This window comes from Tympanuchus pallidicinctus, unplaced genomic scaffold, assembly GCF_026119805.1.
Source record: "Tympanuchus pallidicinctus isolate F22 unplaced genomic scaffold, pur_lepc_1.0 scaffold7, whole genome shotgun sequence".
In the NCBI taxonomy this organism is placed as follows: domain Eukaryota; kingdom Metazoa; phylum Chordata; class Aves; order Galliformes; family Phasianidae; genus Tympanuchus; species Tympanuchus pallidicinctus.
This window is the reverse complement of record NW_026294791.1, coordinates 29,177,477-29,193,162: the sequence shown is the minus strand read 5'-3', so window position 1 is coordinate 29,193,162 and position 15,686 is coordinate 29,177,477. Positions and strand designations below refer to the sequence as shown.

General features: G+C 43.6%; 1 long non-coding RNA gene across 1 annotated transcript; it reads left to right on the top strand.

The window, feature by feature from the left end:
• The first annotated feature begins 8,949 nt into the window (after positions 1-8,949).
• On the top strand, positions 8,950-11,482 carry LOC128072294 (uncharacterized). Its single transcript, XR_008202199.1, has 3 exons — positions 8,950-9,064; positions 10,281-10,427; positions 11,374-11,482. It is a non-coding gene; the product is annotated as an uncharacterized LOC128072294 (long non-coding RNA).
• The last annotated feature ends 4,204 nt before the right edge of the window (positions 11,483-15,686 follow it).

Sequence of the window (15,686 nt, the reverse complement as noted above, 5' to 3'; positions counted from 1 at the left end):
GGAGCTCCTACCTCCTTAGTTCACTTGACAACTGGTGTCTTTAAAGAACTGGAAACAGCACTTATGTACTATACTGTTGCAGAGACTTCAGAAGCTTGCTTCCTGTGACAAACCTAACTGCAGCTTTTCCATATTTGATTATGTACTGAGGATTATTGCCAAGCCTTGTAGGGGTATGAAAGAACAACAAATGAATAAATGTTCCAAGAATTGTTATGGGCTGTGGATATACCCAATTCTGCTTACTAATTAAAAAAAAAAATAATAAAAAAAAAATTCTATGCTTTGTGGAAAGCAGCATTTTCTCTTGAAATCTTATCTGTCTTAGGAAAAAACACATTTGTTTCTCAGCTTTGGTGCTGTCTTGTTCTTGATATGCTTTGTGAATTCACATGACAATTTTCTAATGACAGTTCTTTCCCACGATCATCCCAGCGAACATCTGCTGCATGCAACACAGGAAGATTCCTGAATTTCATTTCTCTATGTGCAGATTTCCAGAAGAGTGCAATGGAACCAGCAACAGGTTTTGCAAGAATGGGACTTATTTATTTCTTTGATTCGTATTCCAATAATATTATTGTGTAAATAAGTATGAAGCTTGAATTTTGCCAAGTTTTGAACTTTGAATGGACTTTGGCCTGTTTAAAGAAAGAATGTTCCTGAGCCTTTTCAGCATCACCAATTATCCGGCTTGCCTGGGTGGCATTAGCTGAAGAGTCATTGTCTTGGACTGAAGATAACATGTATAACGTCCTTACTATATATGAGTAACAAAGCTTCTTTGTAATGTATGACTAACACATAAAATGAGAAAGCATAACACTAGTGGGAATGTGGACTTTGCTTTTGTGAAACGAATGCCTCGGTGTCTGATTCCAGGGAAGTGGTTGCAATTTTGAAGGAGTTCTCAAGGTGTCTGTGGTTCATCTTTGAAAACAGGTTGTTCACATATGTACCTACTGCCAAAAAGGTAATGAGGCTAACTAGGTAAGCCATGTCTCATCGGAACGGCACTGCTTCGCTCTCAGCGGCACTTGCGGCAAACCGCTCTGGAGCGTTTGCCGTTGCTGCCCGAGAAATCGCGCTTCTCCCCGGATGCTGCTTTCAGCCTCCAGCCGTGGTCTCGTGTTCTCTATAGCCGAGAAAGGGCGACTGTTAGCCAGCAGACTTTTCCCCAAGTTGCGGGCTCTTCTCCACACATCGGAAAGCAGCGGTTTGGACTTCACCGTGTGTATGAAGCTATATGTGTACAATTCTATATGTAGAATGTGATTTACTTTTCTGAAGGAAGGTGGCTAAGTTGGGATAAAATGCTAAGAAGATGTTATGATTTGCGAAATGAAATCAAGTCATTTATGGAATCAAAAAGAAATATTGTTCCTAAAGGTGAAGATGAGACATGGCTTTCATAGCTAGTTTTATTGGTGGATTTGACAGCTCATTTAAATGATTTAAACATGCATCTTCAAGATGAGAAATCACCTGATCTGTGCTATGCTTCAAAACATAACAAAATGAAAAAGGTAATGAAACACAAATTATGGCAAACTCAACTTATGGAAAATGATTTCATGTGTTTTGCTGGCTAAATAAAGTCTTTTAAGCAGTGAAAAATATAAACCCTTGCTTTCATTACTGATAAACAAATTTGAGAATGGCCTTCAAGACTTAAAACACTTAAGAAGACTCTCGCTTTTATTTTAAGTCAACATGAGTACATTAGGTGCAAATTTTCAAATTGAATATATAGTGTCACAATTAGACATTCAACAAAAATATTCAATTGTCTCCTTACCAGACTTATATCACACCAGTGTTAAAATAGAAAAATATCCCATGCTTCACAATCATTATTGCCATTATTGCTTTATTGTTGTCATTACTTTTCATCAGTAGAAGAATATGTGAACACTGTTTGCAAAGATGAATCACAGAAAGAGCAATATTTCATCAAAAACCTCTGACAAACACCTTCAAAATTGCAGCTGCTTCCCTGGAATCAGACACTGAGGCATTCGTTTCACAAAAGCTTGATAGCAATACTGCCACTTAGATTCAGTTCACAAACTTTTTTTAAATCATAGAATTTTGTTCTTTTTCTTCTAATCTTTACAGCTGTCTGTTTACAAGAAAACTGCTCCAAGAGGCTGCAGTGGCTTCTTTGAGCTATTAGACCCAACTGGGTGGTGCAGGGATTTCTCTATGGGCTAGGCTCAGTAAGAATTCCTCCTCAGGTCATAAGCATGACTTGTCTTTTTTTCACGTAGCAGGGGTTGACTGCAGGCCATCTTCTGTTCTCTATCATACTGGTGTTAAGCCCAGGGCACCTCTCCCTCAACTGTGTCTACCATATATATGTCTATTGAGATGATTCCTAGGGTTATAGTGTGAACTGCTCTTCCTTCTGTAAGGGTAGCAGTGCAGATTTTGTATTAGACTTCTGAGGTCAGTGTAACATGGGCTTCTCTTGTTGCAACTGGCTTCATCATTGCTCCTTTGCAGCTCCGTGAGAACACAGCATACTAGAATATTATCAAAGCAGCAGCTGCTTTGCTTTAATGGAGAAGTAAGTTCTGTCACATAGCCTCCTCCAGTGTCATTGGTGTCCCAGCTGACTTTGCTTTGTCTCTTCATAGTGACTTGGGAAGAAAAATTTTGACCAATTTGCTGCAAAAAAAAAATTGGAAGTGGTGCTCAAAGTGTCACGTACAGGTATTAAGCAGCATTTCTTGATGCCCAGAACTGTTCTGATAGGAGCAGATAAAATCAATATCAAGGTCAAACCTATCTGTGTCTTTTTAAATGTCTTTTTATTGTTTTTTCTTCAGAATGCTACCAATGTGGAGTTTTGTCAAATGTTTATGCAGCTTCTTCCAAAAAGCAGAGTGCATTCTTTCCTCTTCATGATGGTGTGAGACTGGTATGAGCCCAGAAAAGGTGGGAGGAAGGGTTCTGCAAGATAAGGTGTCTAGCATCTAACCTGCAAGGAAGAGCAGAGTGAGCTCCTGCTCTGATACTGGAGAGATGCTCCCAAAGAGAATGGATACACAGAATCTCACTTGGTCTGTGATAAAGTGCAATGGGACAACCTCCAGTTCCAAAGCTGAAAATGTCTGGTGCTGTTGGGGGCTTGATAGCTCTGTGAAATATATGTCATTACTATAAACGAGTGCCTGTAATAGTTCTTCCACAGGACAGATGATATTTAGGGATTCAAGACTGAAATAAATGAGGGATTGAACAAGACAGCTAGACAATATTTTAGAATTGACTTATGTTCTATTACTCCACTATATATGGAACTACCTGGTAACACTCCGCTCAATTTTTTTTTCCTTTTTCTGTCTCAATCAAGTTCAGTCCATGTTGTCTCAGAAATTCAAAATGTGACCAGTCTCGCTGTAAATTTTCCTAACCGATAATGAATAATGTAAAACTTTTAAGATATTAAGTTATTCTCATTTAAAAGTTAGATGCATCCTGAGAAATTTACACTGATGAACTATACGCTATAGAAGAGCTTGAAGAAAAGGTTAATATCTACAGGAAGATGTGGTGGCAATCCTAACAGAGCCTTTTACCCTCAGAGCTGCCAGCGCATACTGTGTCCCTATGTTTTACAAGATGAAGTGTGTGAAGTTAGCCTGAACAGAAATACATTCCAAGAACTGAATTCTGTGGTTCTCGGAAGATGTAATGACACCAGAGGGGAAATACAAAGCTTAATTGTCCTTCCTTGAGCTGATGTTCCTGAGCCACCCAGAAGCCACTTTGGATATTGGCATGAGATGCAGCAAGTTGGGACTAGTTTAGTTATGCCTGCAGATACGGCCTCTGCAGGCATTTCAGTTGAGTTAGCCACTGTGAAGCATTAAGTGCATTTCTTCTCTCCAAACACTGCTATCCAGGTGAGGGATTGTTCCTCTCTGCTCAGCATTAGTGCAGCCTCACCTCAAGCACTGTGGGAGCCACAAAATAAGAAAGACAAAAAGCTATTGGACAGGATCCAAAAATGGTGAAGTATATGGAGGGCAAGACGTATGAGGAGCAGATGAGATCCCTTGGTTTGTTCAGCCTAATGAAGAGGAGAACAAAGGGAAGCATCATGGCAGCCACAGCCCATGTGGGAGGAGAGCAGAGAGTCAAGTGCTGATCTCTTCTCTGTGATGACAGTGTCAGGACCTGAAGGAACAGCATGTAGCTGCATTGCGAAGGTGGGCAAGATTGGGTATTAGGGAAAGATTCTTCACTGAGAGAGTGATTGGCACTGGAATAGTCTCCCCAGGGCAGTGGTCATGACCCCAAGCCTGTCAGATTTCCAGAAGCATTTGGACAACTCTCAGACACAGTTTGAATTTTGAATTCTGTGTGGAACCAGAGTTTAACTTGATCTTTGTAGGACTCTTCCAACTCAAGATATTCTATGATTTTAACACATCTCCTCTGCTGTAGAATGAGTAACTAATGGCTTAAAGAGAAGTAGGCCAGTGTCCTGCAAAGGCAAGCAACTATACAACTCACGAGAAAAGGACACTGCTTCCTTCTTGTTCGTTTCCATCAAGGAAACTTTTACTGATTTAATGTGCCAATCCTGATGTCTTTTCTGTGGGTGGAGAACTGTGGAGGGCATTTGCTCTTCTGCTGGTCATCAGATTTCAGAACCCACGTGGGGATAAATACTATATACTATATGCTATGCTCTTTTGTATGGGAGAAAGGGAGGCCACATTCCTCCCTGTAAATGAGACTTTACAGTTTTATTTTTCTCATGCAACTTTAAAAATATTGAACAAAAATGTATATTAAAGTGTTGGACTGACAATCTGGGAACTTGCTGAGGCTTAGTCATAGAATCATTGAATGGTTTGGGTTTGAAGGGATCCTTAAGATCATTTAGTTTCAACCCCTCTGCTATAGGCAGAGACACCTCCCTCCAAACCAGGTTGCTCAAAGTCCCATCCAGCCTGGCTTTGAATGTTTCTCAAGAGGGGGCATTCACAACCTCGCTGGGTAACCTGTTGAAACGTAGTACCACCCTCACAGTAACAAATTTATTCCTAGTATCTAGTATAAATCTACTGTTTTCCAGTTTAAAACCACTTCCCCTTGCTGTACTCTGCTGGGTTTAATTGAGACATACCGGAAAATCTCTGTTGAGTTTAATGGTGATACAACTCTGCCTGGTTTAACGGTGAAAGAGCTCTGCTGGGTTTAACGGTGGCACACTTGCACAGCTCTGCTGGGTTTAGTAGTTGCACATAGCACAGCTATTTCTCCCAGAAATGCCAAAAATGTCATACAATTTGGAGAAAATCTCTTATATTTGGGAGAAAAGTGGTATTCCTGTGAGAAAATGTCCTATTCTTGGTTGCAAGTGTCATATTTGGTATTGTCATCTAGTATTTTTGAGAGAAAACGTGTGGCAGTTCTAAGAAACTGGGTATTTCTGGGAGAAAATATCAGATTTTTGGAAGAAAAGGTCAGGTTTCCAACTGAAATGTGGTACTTCTGGGAAAAAATGACATACTTGTGGGAGAAAACGGGGAAATTCTGGGAAAGAATGTCTTCTATTGGAGAGCAACTGTCGTATTTTTTGTGTGAAAACTGGACCTTTGTGGAGAAAATGTCCTATTGCGGAGTGTAAAGTAGTATTTTTGAGAGATTGTGAAGGTTTTGAGTTTTCTTTGGTGTATAAGTTGCTCAACTGCGCATCTATCCTTCTCACTGTCAGCAACCCTAGCATTGAGTTATGAGATGTTTTTATGTAGCGAGTTAAGTGGCAGGAAACATTTCCTTAAATTCCTCATAGCTTTGCTTGGAAATAAAGTAATTAAGAAACAGACATCTGTAACATGAAACCTGAGCAGGATTGGTGCTATCTGGCATGACTTGGAAGAAGAATTCCACCAGCAGTGCATCTGGCAAGCAGCTGTTTTGAGATGCTGGATGCCTCAGTTTGGAAGGATTAACATTAGGAGAGGGTCACATTTTGCCATGTTGCTTCTCGTACAGGATCCTTCTTGGGGATGGACAAGCAATGCCTAATTGAATGGACATAGGACTGGGAATTGATTTCTCAGTAGCTGGAGATAAGGCTTTCTGCAGTGCTTTTCTCTTTGGTAGAATCAATTGCCCACACACAAGTCACTGTCTGCTTCTGTTCTGTAGCACTAATTGATCAAAGCATTGGACTGCTCTGACAAAACATACCTCTAATGCTGGACACAAGCTGGACTGTAAACCTACGATATGCTTTCTGTCACTTTGATTTGGCTCTTTAATTGCTGACTATATCTCTGGGGACTTACTGACAGGCAGGAATGTGTTCAGGATGGCTTTTGGTACACACCCTGCAGGCCACTTCTGCACTGAAGGCATTCGCTGTTGGTCAGTTTGTGCATCTGACAGTGCCAGCTAGGAATTGCCCACAATACTGTTGCCTTCCGTGTATGGTGTCATGCTTGGTGAGATGCACTCCGCATCAGAAGGATGGTACTGGGTCCTTTGTAGGTGCAGCCAATGCCACACCATTCCTAGTTCCACCTGAGTTGTGCACCATGTGCCCAGAACCAACACAGTTATTCCACTGTTCTCATAGTTGCATATGAAGCCCTCAGAAGCCACAAGTTTGTCGGGAATAAACCCACTTGGCCAGGGAAACCTGCTGATAAACCTGGGGAAGCGCACCAACTCAATATGAGTGAACAGCTTCGTTTATTGTAAATACAGCAAACCTTATATAGATACAGAACCCGAAACCACGGTTATAAACAACTCTATAAATCACATACCTAGGGTACAGTGATCAGACAGGCATATTGAAGGAACAAAAGCGAACATTCCATAAACCCATGTACCAAGCACCGTTGCTTAGACACAATCTATGCTACAGTCATTCCAAGCACAAACCGTCCCTGGCTTCTAAGCCACTTCCAAGCACAAACCGTCCCTGGCTCCTAAGCCACTTCCAAGCACAAACCGTCCCTGGCTCCTAAGCCACGTAAGCTAGTTTGATCATCTTCTAGAAACCCAGATTAGGGTACAAGATAAAACCCACTGCACAAGTTACCAGTCTACTTTGTTCTGCCCCAACTTATGTGGAGCCATTTCAATGCCCTTTGCTTTTGCAGGTCCCTTACGGCCCTTCCTGGCAGCCTGCAGAAACCAGTTCTTTCTCCATCATTGCTCTGCCTTGCTACACAACTCCAGGCTGGACACTCCAAACATGGAGAAGCTCCTAGGTGTATAGCAGCACCTCTCTGCTATAATCCCTTCTTGCCATTATTCTGTTGGTTACTGTAGAGATCAGTACACGTGGGAACCTTTCTCTTTCTCCTTCTTCAAAACCTCTGCTTTGCTGTTTGCTTGCTCCAGTGTGCGGACAATGCTGGATGTTCTTTGTTAGCAGTTTCGTGTCTGTGACAAACATTTTACTTGATAAAAACCTCTGGGCTTTTGCTCTTGCATATTGTGACAGTGGAGATGGACAATACTGACATTTTCCAGATAAAACACAATTTGCAGCCATGAGGCAGTTCAGGCTTTTGGGGGATTGTTAAACTTTAGAACAGAGGTTTTCATTGCTTATTGGTAATTGGTTGATTGTAACAGAGATCTTTATTATGTCAGTGGAAACGTGCTGCTGGGTTTCAGGGGCACGTTATCTAATGGGATTGTTTTGTTTCCCAAAGCAGGTACATGAGCTCAGCTGTTGTTTCCCTGTATAATCAATAGATATCAAGATGTTATAATCACAATATAATCAAGAGAGTTAGGCAAAGTAGACAACGATAACAAAAAGACAATAAGTGGAAGAGCTTACCCTTCGGCTGGGCTCACCACAAAACACCAAGAGAGGTGATCTCCAGAAGAGATCCTTCCCCTCTAGTAGCCAGCTCTTAAATAGGTCTAGGAGGGGTGGAGCCAGGCTCCACCCCTTCTGGCAGCACAGGTGAATTGCCTTCACCTGTGCTCCGCTGGCTGACTCATGGCTCACCTCAGGTGATCAATCAGAGGATCAGGCTGTGACTCAGCAGTTCCCATACATTCCCTTAGAGTTCATTATTTACAGAGCTCTGGGATTTGTTGGGTTTTCTTAGGAACAAATCTGAACTCTGGGAAAGCAGTGTTTTCCTGTGAAATACCCTGGTTTGAATCACAGCTGTCACTGGAAGTAAACTAAAAGAAAAGTTAGCCCAGAAATCCAGATTGTTTTTAATTGTTGCTTTTAATAAAGATGATCTTACAGCCAGTGCAGTGAATCTTTTTAACTGGACTTTGAAATAGTCCTGAACGTGAATTCTTTCTTTTTGTCACTGGTTTTGTAGCATGCCATTGTTACATTTGCCTTGGTATCATTCTGGGTTTTATGAACGTCTCCCATTTCTGAATTCGTACTTTTCATTGGGGAAATCCCCTCCCACCCTGTCCTTAGGTTTTCATTATATGGTGCACTTACTCAAGTACCTGATGATTTCTGCCAAGATTTTTCTCTCTGTCCCTTGAGAACTTTCAGCTGGGAGACAGAATTATACAAAACTCCCAAAGTGATGCAAATTTTTCCTCATACAGTAAGTCATTTTCTGTAGTGTCTTTCCTATATTGTTGTAACTCATTGATTTTCAGTGACCAAACTTTTCTTATGCAAAATCTTTTTCAGGAGCAATAAGGAGATGTTTGAATTGCTTCAACTCCATGAACTGATTGAAGATCTTCAGAAAACGACAGACCCAGTTAACTCTGCCATCTGTGCCAACCTACATTCCATTCTGTCAAATCTAGGAGCAGAGCAGCACTTGTGCTGCCCCTGCAGACACAGCTCACTAGCAGCATCTGCCAAGCCAACTCTTGACCCTACCCTAGATTTTTCCCTATCCTGTCTCTGCCTGTCCCTCTCCTGTGCCCTTCTGTCCCCTGTCCCTGTGCTGTCCCTGCTCCAGGCCGCTGACAGAATCTCCTGGCAGCCTACCACAAAGTTGAAAGGAAATTGTAAGACAGAAGAACAGAAGTGTGATGAATGAGAGGGGAGGACAAAGAGGGCAGAACTGAAGAAAGGATACAGGTAAGAGGAGCAGAGCCGATGGGGGAGGGGAAAGAAGGAGATGGCAGGGGAGAATGGACAAGAGGGAAGAGCAGAAAGGCAGTGAAAATAGGATTTCTTCAAAAGAATTGTTTACAGCTTTCTTAAGAGACAGGATTTCTCATGATAAGATTGATGGTTTTCCACTTCCTGAATTACAGAGAACACATAAACACAGAAGGTTAAATAAATCCTAGCAGGAAGGTGCCAAATTCTAAAGCAAAAGACCAGGGAACAATTCCACCTACTGCACTCAATGGGACGTCTTACCTATTTGCAGAGCACCCGATGCGAGTGGTTTGGCTGTTGTGAGGGAGAAGGATTGGGAACCATATTCCAATTTGTATCCCTGGGAGGAGATATTTTGGAAAAACTGGTCCTCACAGTTTTTCCAAAAAAACTGCAGAGCCTCAAACGACCCCGGAGCAGAGGCCTCCTTAGTATATGGGAACCCCGAGAAATCTGAAGGACAACCAGTAATAGGGTTGGGAGGGAAACAAATGCAACCTGTGAAACACAAATAGAAATGAAAACAGGAAACCTCTCGAAGTAACTGTATCCTGTCACAATTGTCCCTGTCCCAGAAAACATCATAGGGATAGGTATTCCAAAAGGACTCACCTTGAATCTTTGCAGCAGTCCGCACCAATTTGGAATAAAGAATTGCATTAGTGGTCCGACAATTTTAGTGGGAAAAGTAAAAATGCCTGCTGTGCAGATTCCTTCTGCAACTGAAGTAGTGACAATGAAACAATATAGGACCCTGGGGGGGGGCATGAAGAGATATCCAGGACAATTAATGATTTATTGGATGCAGGAGTTTTAAGTCAACTACTACAGCTTGGAACAATCCAATATGGCCTGTCAAAAAGTGATGGGTCGTGGAGGGAATTAAATAAGCACAGCCCACCTCTCACAGCGGCTGTAGCAGGTAACCATTGCTTTAAGATAAGAAGTTCAGAAACATTCCAGAAGTGGGTGTGCTGTAATTGATTTAGCTAGTGCATTTTCCACTATCCCAACTGCAGAGGAACATGGCAGAGGTGAAAGATACTTCCTGTAGATTGCCTCAGAGATGGCTGCACAGTCCAACCATTTGCCACAGAACAGTGGCTGAACATCTGCACGATTATAAATTCCCTCCTCACATGCAAATAGTCCATTATACAGATTATATGTTATATCTTTGTGCACATAGGATCCCCGAGACACAAACTCCTGAACGCGTCTAGGACTAGGAGTGGATCCAGCTGTGCTGAGGAACCTTACCTCTGTGGTTTGAAGAGTTCACACAGCAATGGGCTTGGCTCTGATCCTCATGACACAGCAGGAGAGCATCCTCTAGGTGTGTGTGTAACCTTGCCCTCTATGTGGAAAATAACCAAGTGCATCCAGCCATCTCCAGTCTTGTTAAGTCACTGTTATATCTACTACAGCATATCTATGCTCATCAACAAATACGTTCCTGCTTCCCCCTTAGAAGTATATATTGTAGCTGTATCTGTTATAAATTGGTGAAGTCCGCATGATAGCAACTAGGGACACTAACTATTACAAGATTCATGGAGTGAAAGCCACTCCCAAATTCTTATATAAATGGGCTCATGACACTGAGAGCCCATTATAATTGAGAAACAAGGGACCATCAGGAGCCATCAAGGATGAAAGGGAAAAAAGGTATTATCTGTCACATACAAAGTAAGGCAGAATGTAAATAAATGGAACAGGGAGCAGAAACAACAGCAAAGATTTTATTTTCATTATTATTTTTTTTAATAACCTACAGAAATTGATTTTGCTTGGGTTTGCGTCAGGCACACAGAACTATGCCACACGGTATGCAAAGGGGTGGATATGGAAATGAATTGTATTGCGTAGCTACAAATCTGGGAGTCTCTACTTTTAGTGAGGAATCAGAATCACCACACATTTGAAGCCCAGAATCATCACAGAATCAAATAATCTAGAACTGGGAAACAATCACAGGATCTGAAATAACAGAACTTGCACTCACAGGAGCTAGTATCCTCGTAGCATCCTCATACAATCCTCAGACTCTAGAATCCTAGACTCCAGTAACCCCATAATAACCCCACACATTTTGTTTCCTCACTCCCACAAAAGGAAGCTTTCTGTAGAGCATGCTCACAACTGATGCTATCAGTCAGCATCACCCAGCTTTATTCTAGTTAACTAGAATATCAAAGCACTGCCAGCTACAAGTGCTCAGAGGTTCTTTCTCAAAAGATGAATCTTAATACTGTTTTTCATTCTAATTTGGATATGGGCAGGAAACCGAGATCCAGAATCTTTATGAAAGCAATCCCACTGTGCTCTTCACAAAACCACTCCCCTAAGACTGAGCACAGGGGCACAGCCGATGGCAGCATCAGCTCAAGGGGACACAGCACTGGAAACGCAGCGACAGTGAGAACGCCATCAGCGACAACCACAACCCCCAAGTCCATCGGACACGGTGCTGGAGGTCAGTGACAGCAACACTGCAACGACGACGCCAGGAGCTCCCTGTGGCTGCCAACACCACTCCGCTGGCGTTCCCCTCTCACAGCTCCCCGCGGATGCCAGGCAGCAGGTGGCAGCGGTGATGGTGGCCACGGCGGCAGACACGGCGTGCAGGTCACGGCGCATCAGGCACAGGCAGCGCGTGGTAGCAACTGCCCCAGCTCGAGCTCAGCCCAGAGGCCCCCCCAGGCCTTCCAGCAGCCGCGCAGCTGCACTGAAACCACGTCCCAGCACCTCAGCCATCGCACCCCACGGCCACCCCTCGCCCATCCCCAGCCACTGCTGCAGCAGTGAGGGGCCCCCCAGGGACACCCCTGGCAGCGGCACTTGGGCCGCACCATTCTCCTCCACCTCCTCGGTCTCCGACGCCTTCCCCGGAACCCTCAGCCCCGCTGTGGGGATCCCGGCCGCGCTCCCCCCCGGCTCCGTCTCTGAGTCATCTCCGAGGCCTCGCCCCGCACCAGCGTGAGGTAAAGAGGAGAGGCCACGGTCTGCGAGAGGGGAACAAAAGGGAGGAGGCGGAATTCGGGGGAAGAACGGCCCCATCAGGCACGGATACCGCTGCCCCTTCTCCCGAGTCCCAGGGGAATACCCCGCAAAACAGGCCCGTGACCCCCCGGCCCCAGTGCCTTCTCCACCCCCTTCCCAGCCCCACGGAGCCCCCAGAACACGTCCTGCACCCGCAGCTCCAGCAGGACGCCTTGGATTCCCTTCCTGGCCCTGCGTGACTCCCGCGCCCCAATAACGCACCAGACCCACCGCCCAGCCCCGCGAGGACCTGTGTTTCCTCAGCCCCGTACAGCCGGCTCCCCTGGTCACGTGACGCACACCCTAGCTGCTGTCCGTCGCACCGAGTGGCGTCAGGCCTCAGCACGCCTGTTACCCTGACTCACCTCACTCGGACCGCACACGCGCAGAGCAGACACCCCACATAACCTCGTTCGCCTAATTGCCCCTCCGCCCAAGCTTTAAGTGACGGCCAGGGCAGCCAATTGGCTCAGCAGAGGCGAAGGGGCGGGCGGGGCTCTCTCGGAAGAAGGGTCGGAGGCGGGGCATGCTTATAACAGGCGGCGGCGGCAGCCAACGAAATGACGGAATAGGCAGGTATGGCCAACAGGAAAGGCAGGAGGCGGATCGTGCAGGAGGCCGTGCGGGGCCACCACCACAGCTTGCTAAAGCAAAGCTTCATTCTGATATTGCCCTTGGTGACCTGTAACCTTAACACGCTAAAGGAGAAGCAGCACAGTCTTGTACTGCCTTAGGCCAAGCTTTCAATATTTATTATCAACAGCAAGATACAGCACAAGGTCCCAACTGAAACATGCAGCTTCATTTACAACTTAGCACCCAACTCGGCTCTTTTTGAATGCCTTGGCAACAAGCTGAGCTGCAAAAGGCATGCTGGGTGGGCTGCAAGAGCTGCAGAGCGACTCACTGACAGTGACCAACATTTCCTTCACAAGACTTCCTCCCTAATGAAGACTACTGATTATACAAAGGTAAAAACACGACCACCGTGAGACAAAACACAGATTGAGAAGAACAAGTCAGCTGGCTGCATGCTTCCCAAACACTGCACTGCCATCACAACTAAATGGGAACTGAGAATCCAGACATTATTGTAACAAAAAAGTACAGAGATCTAGTGAGCTTCTGGATCTCACCAGTTTCTCTGAAAACAGAATGGTGGAAGTGAGTAATACAAGTCCATATGTAAAACGTGTCTATGTAATTAAAGTATGTAATGCATGTTTCCTAAAGCACTATAAACTCGCTGAAGTGCCAAGTCCTGCCTACTGTAGGCAAATCAGGAACAAAGCAACCACAGAAAAATTAGTAATGCAACACCATATTATAATTGCTATTTCTCAGAAAGCCTCTTGCAGGTGATCAGAGTTTATTAGCTCAATGCCTAAGGAAGTTTCTTTATAAAATTCCTGCTTACCTATCCTGCTATAAACTCTGAACATAGATCAGTTTAACAGAATACAAGTGTATCACACAGCCTTACATACAAATGAAGATAAAGTGTTTCAGAAGAGAGCACTCCCTGGAGCAGGCAGAATGTTATCTATGCCAGCCTTGTGAAGGACACTGAAGTTACAAAGGGTTTTTCCCTCCTAATGTCACGTCACATTTAACTGTTGTACACCATTTTCTGTATTATTCTGCTAAAACTAATCACTGAATGAAATAGCTGCAGATGCTGCCACGGACAAATGACACAACTGTACACAAGGTGTACAGCATACAAAAACTAAAAGAACTTTTCTAATAGCTGCTGACTGACTGATTTTAAGCAGAAGGGATCCAATTTCTGCCAAGTTGTGCGTGGAGAGGAAAAAAAGAATCAGCAGTTTTCTTCACTCTCAGCTTAGCCCTTACCTTCTTTTGAGAAGAAATGCATTTCCTTCTTAGCCTCAAAGCAGCAACAAGGACATGAATAATGAATATAGTAGAACTTATATTAAGATTCCACTTCAGCATAACATAACTTGAAGAGAAGTGAGCTTCCAAACAGGGGTTGCAGGGAAGGAAACAGTGACAGCACAGTGTTACCCGATGTGAAATACTGTCTCTTCCAATTCATGTTCTAAACTAGGTATTGACTTTTGCACAGTTAAAATACTGAGCTCTTACTTTATGGAAAAAGTAAATCAGACCATGTAATGAAAGCCTGCAGCTGTACATCAATAATTAAAGGGCATCATATCCACTGGAACACTTGAGAATCTGAAAGAATTCTGGATCTCTGACTTACAAAATAAGCTGTTTTCCAACCAGTAAGAAGATGAGTTCATATGGTTCAATTGCAGCTTCCTTTAAAATGCCCTCCTTAGTATACACTGACTGATGAAGTTCAAAATAAAAGCTTAGTAAATAAAATAAAAGATTAAAAAAAATAAGTCTAAGGACCCTGTGTTCCTGTTAGTGCTTCATGCCTGCAGCTACCATGAGAGGTCAGGAAGCAAAGTAGTCACAGGATGAAGGTCTCTTCTCTACAGAAAAATCAGACAAGCAAAGCACATGTGATAACAAGGGAACTTCAGAAGCACATTTCACTTTTAAGAAGGAAAACAGACATACTTTCATCCATTTGCCATGTAATGTCCCTTCATTGCATATCTATAAAGAAAAAAAAGTAAACAGAAGTCAGTATCTGTTGATATACAAAGTAGTAGCGCATACACATAAATAAATATTTCACCATCGTTACTGAACTTTTTCATCAGCCCTCCAGGGAAATAATCTGTATGAAAATTCAAGGTGCTTATTTCTCTCATCCTTCTGCCTGCAGCCTGCAGCCTTACTAAAAAGAACACCCATGCTCTGAGAGCTCTCTACAACGCTTGGCCTCTTCACACGTTATATGCTATTAACGTCGTCTCTACAGCTTGCAGACAATGCTATTCTCCATGATTTCACTTCAAGACATAGCCATACAGAATGTCAGTAACAACACGAAAACAAGACGTTACTTAAATACTTCACATACAGAACTTATATTCTACTATAAAAGCACAGCAAGGCAAAAACTCGTATCGGACACACACCTCCCACCTCACCCCCTCCAAGGTTCATTTCTCAAGCATCAACGCATTACCATAGTGCAAGAGTGACATTGACTGAAACAGTCAGCAGCAGGAAGGGAAACAGTCCAGAAGAGATGGACATTGTATGTACCTTCCCACAGTGCAACACAAAGGGCAGACTTTCTCAGTGGGATGGGAACCGTAACTTGAGAAGCTTCACTGCAGACAGTGAAAACTCAGAAATGCAGCCCTAACCATACATCATTTATATTCACCACTGAGATCAGGTCTAAGCATTAACATCGTTTGACATGAGAAGATTATTGGGAAGCCATTGCCGAGGATGTTATGCTGCTACAGAAAAGCAGAAACAGTCTGAGAGTAGCATCAATGCAAGCATACCAAGTCCTAGAGCTTCCCTGCTTTGTCTAGCGCAACATAAAAACATCGGTCCCTTAAAGTAATTAAGGGTCAGTGTTTGTTAGAACAAAGAGCATATAAACCCTAAGGCTTGGATTTACCAGTCAGTTCAATTTTGAGGTTCCTCT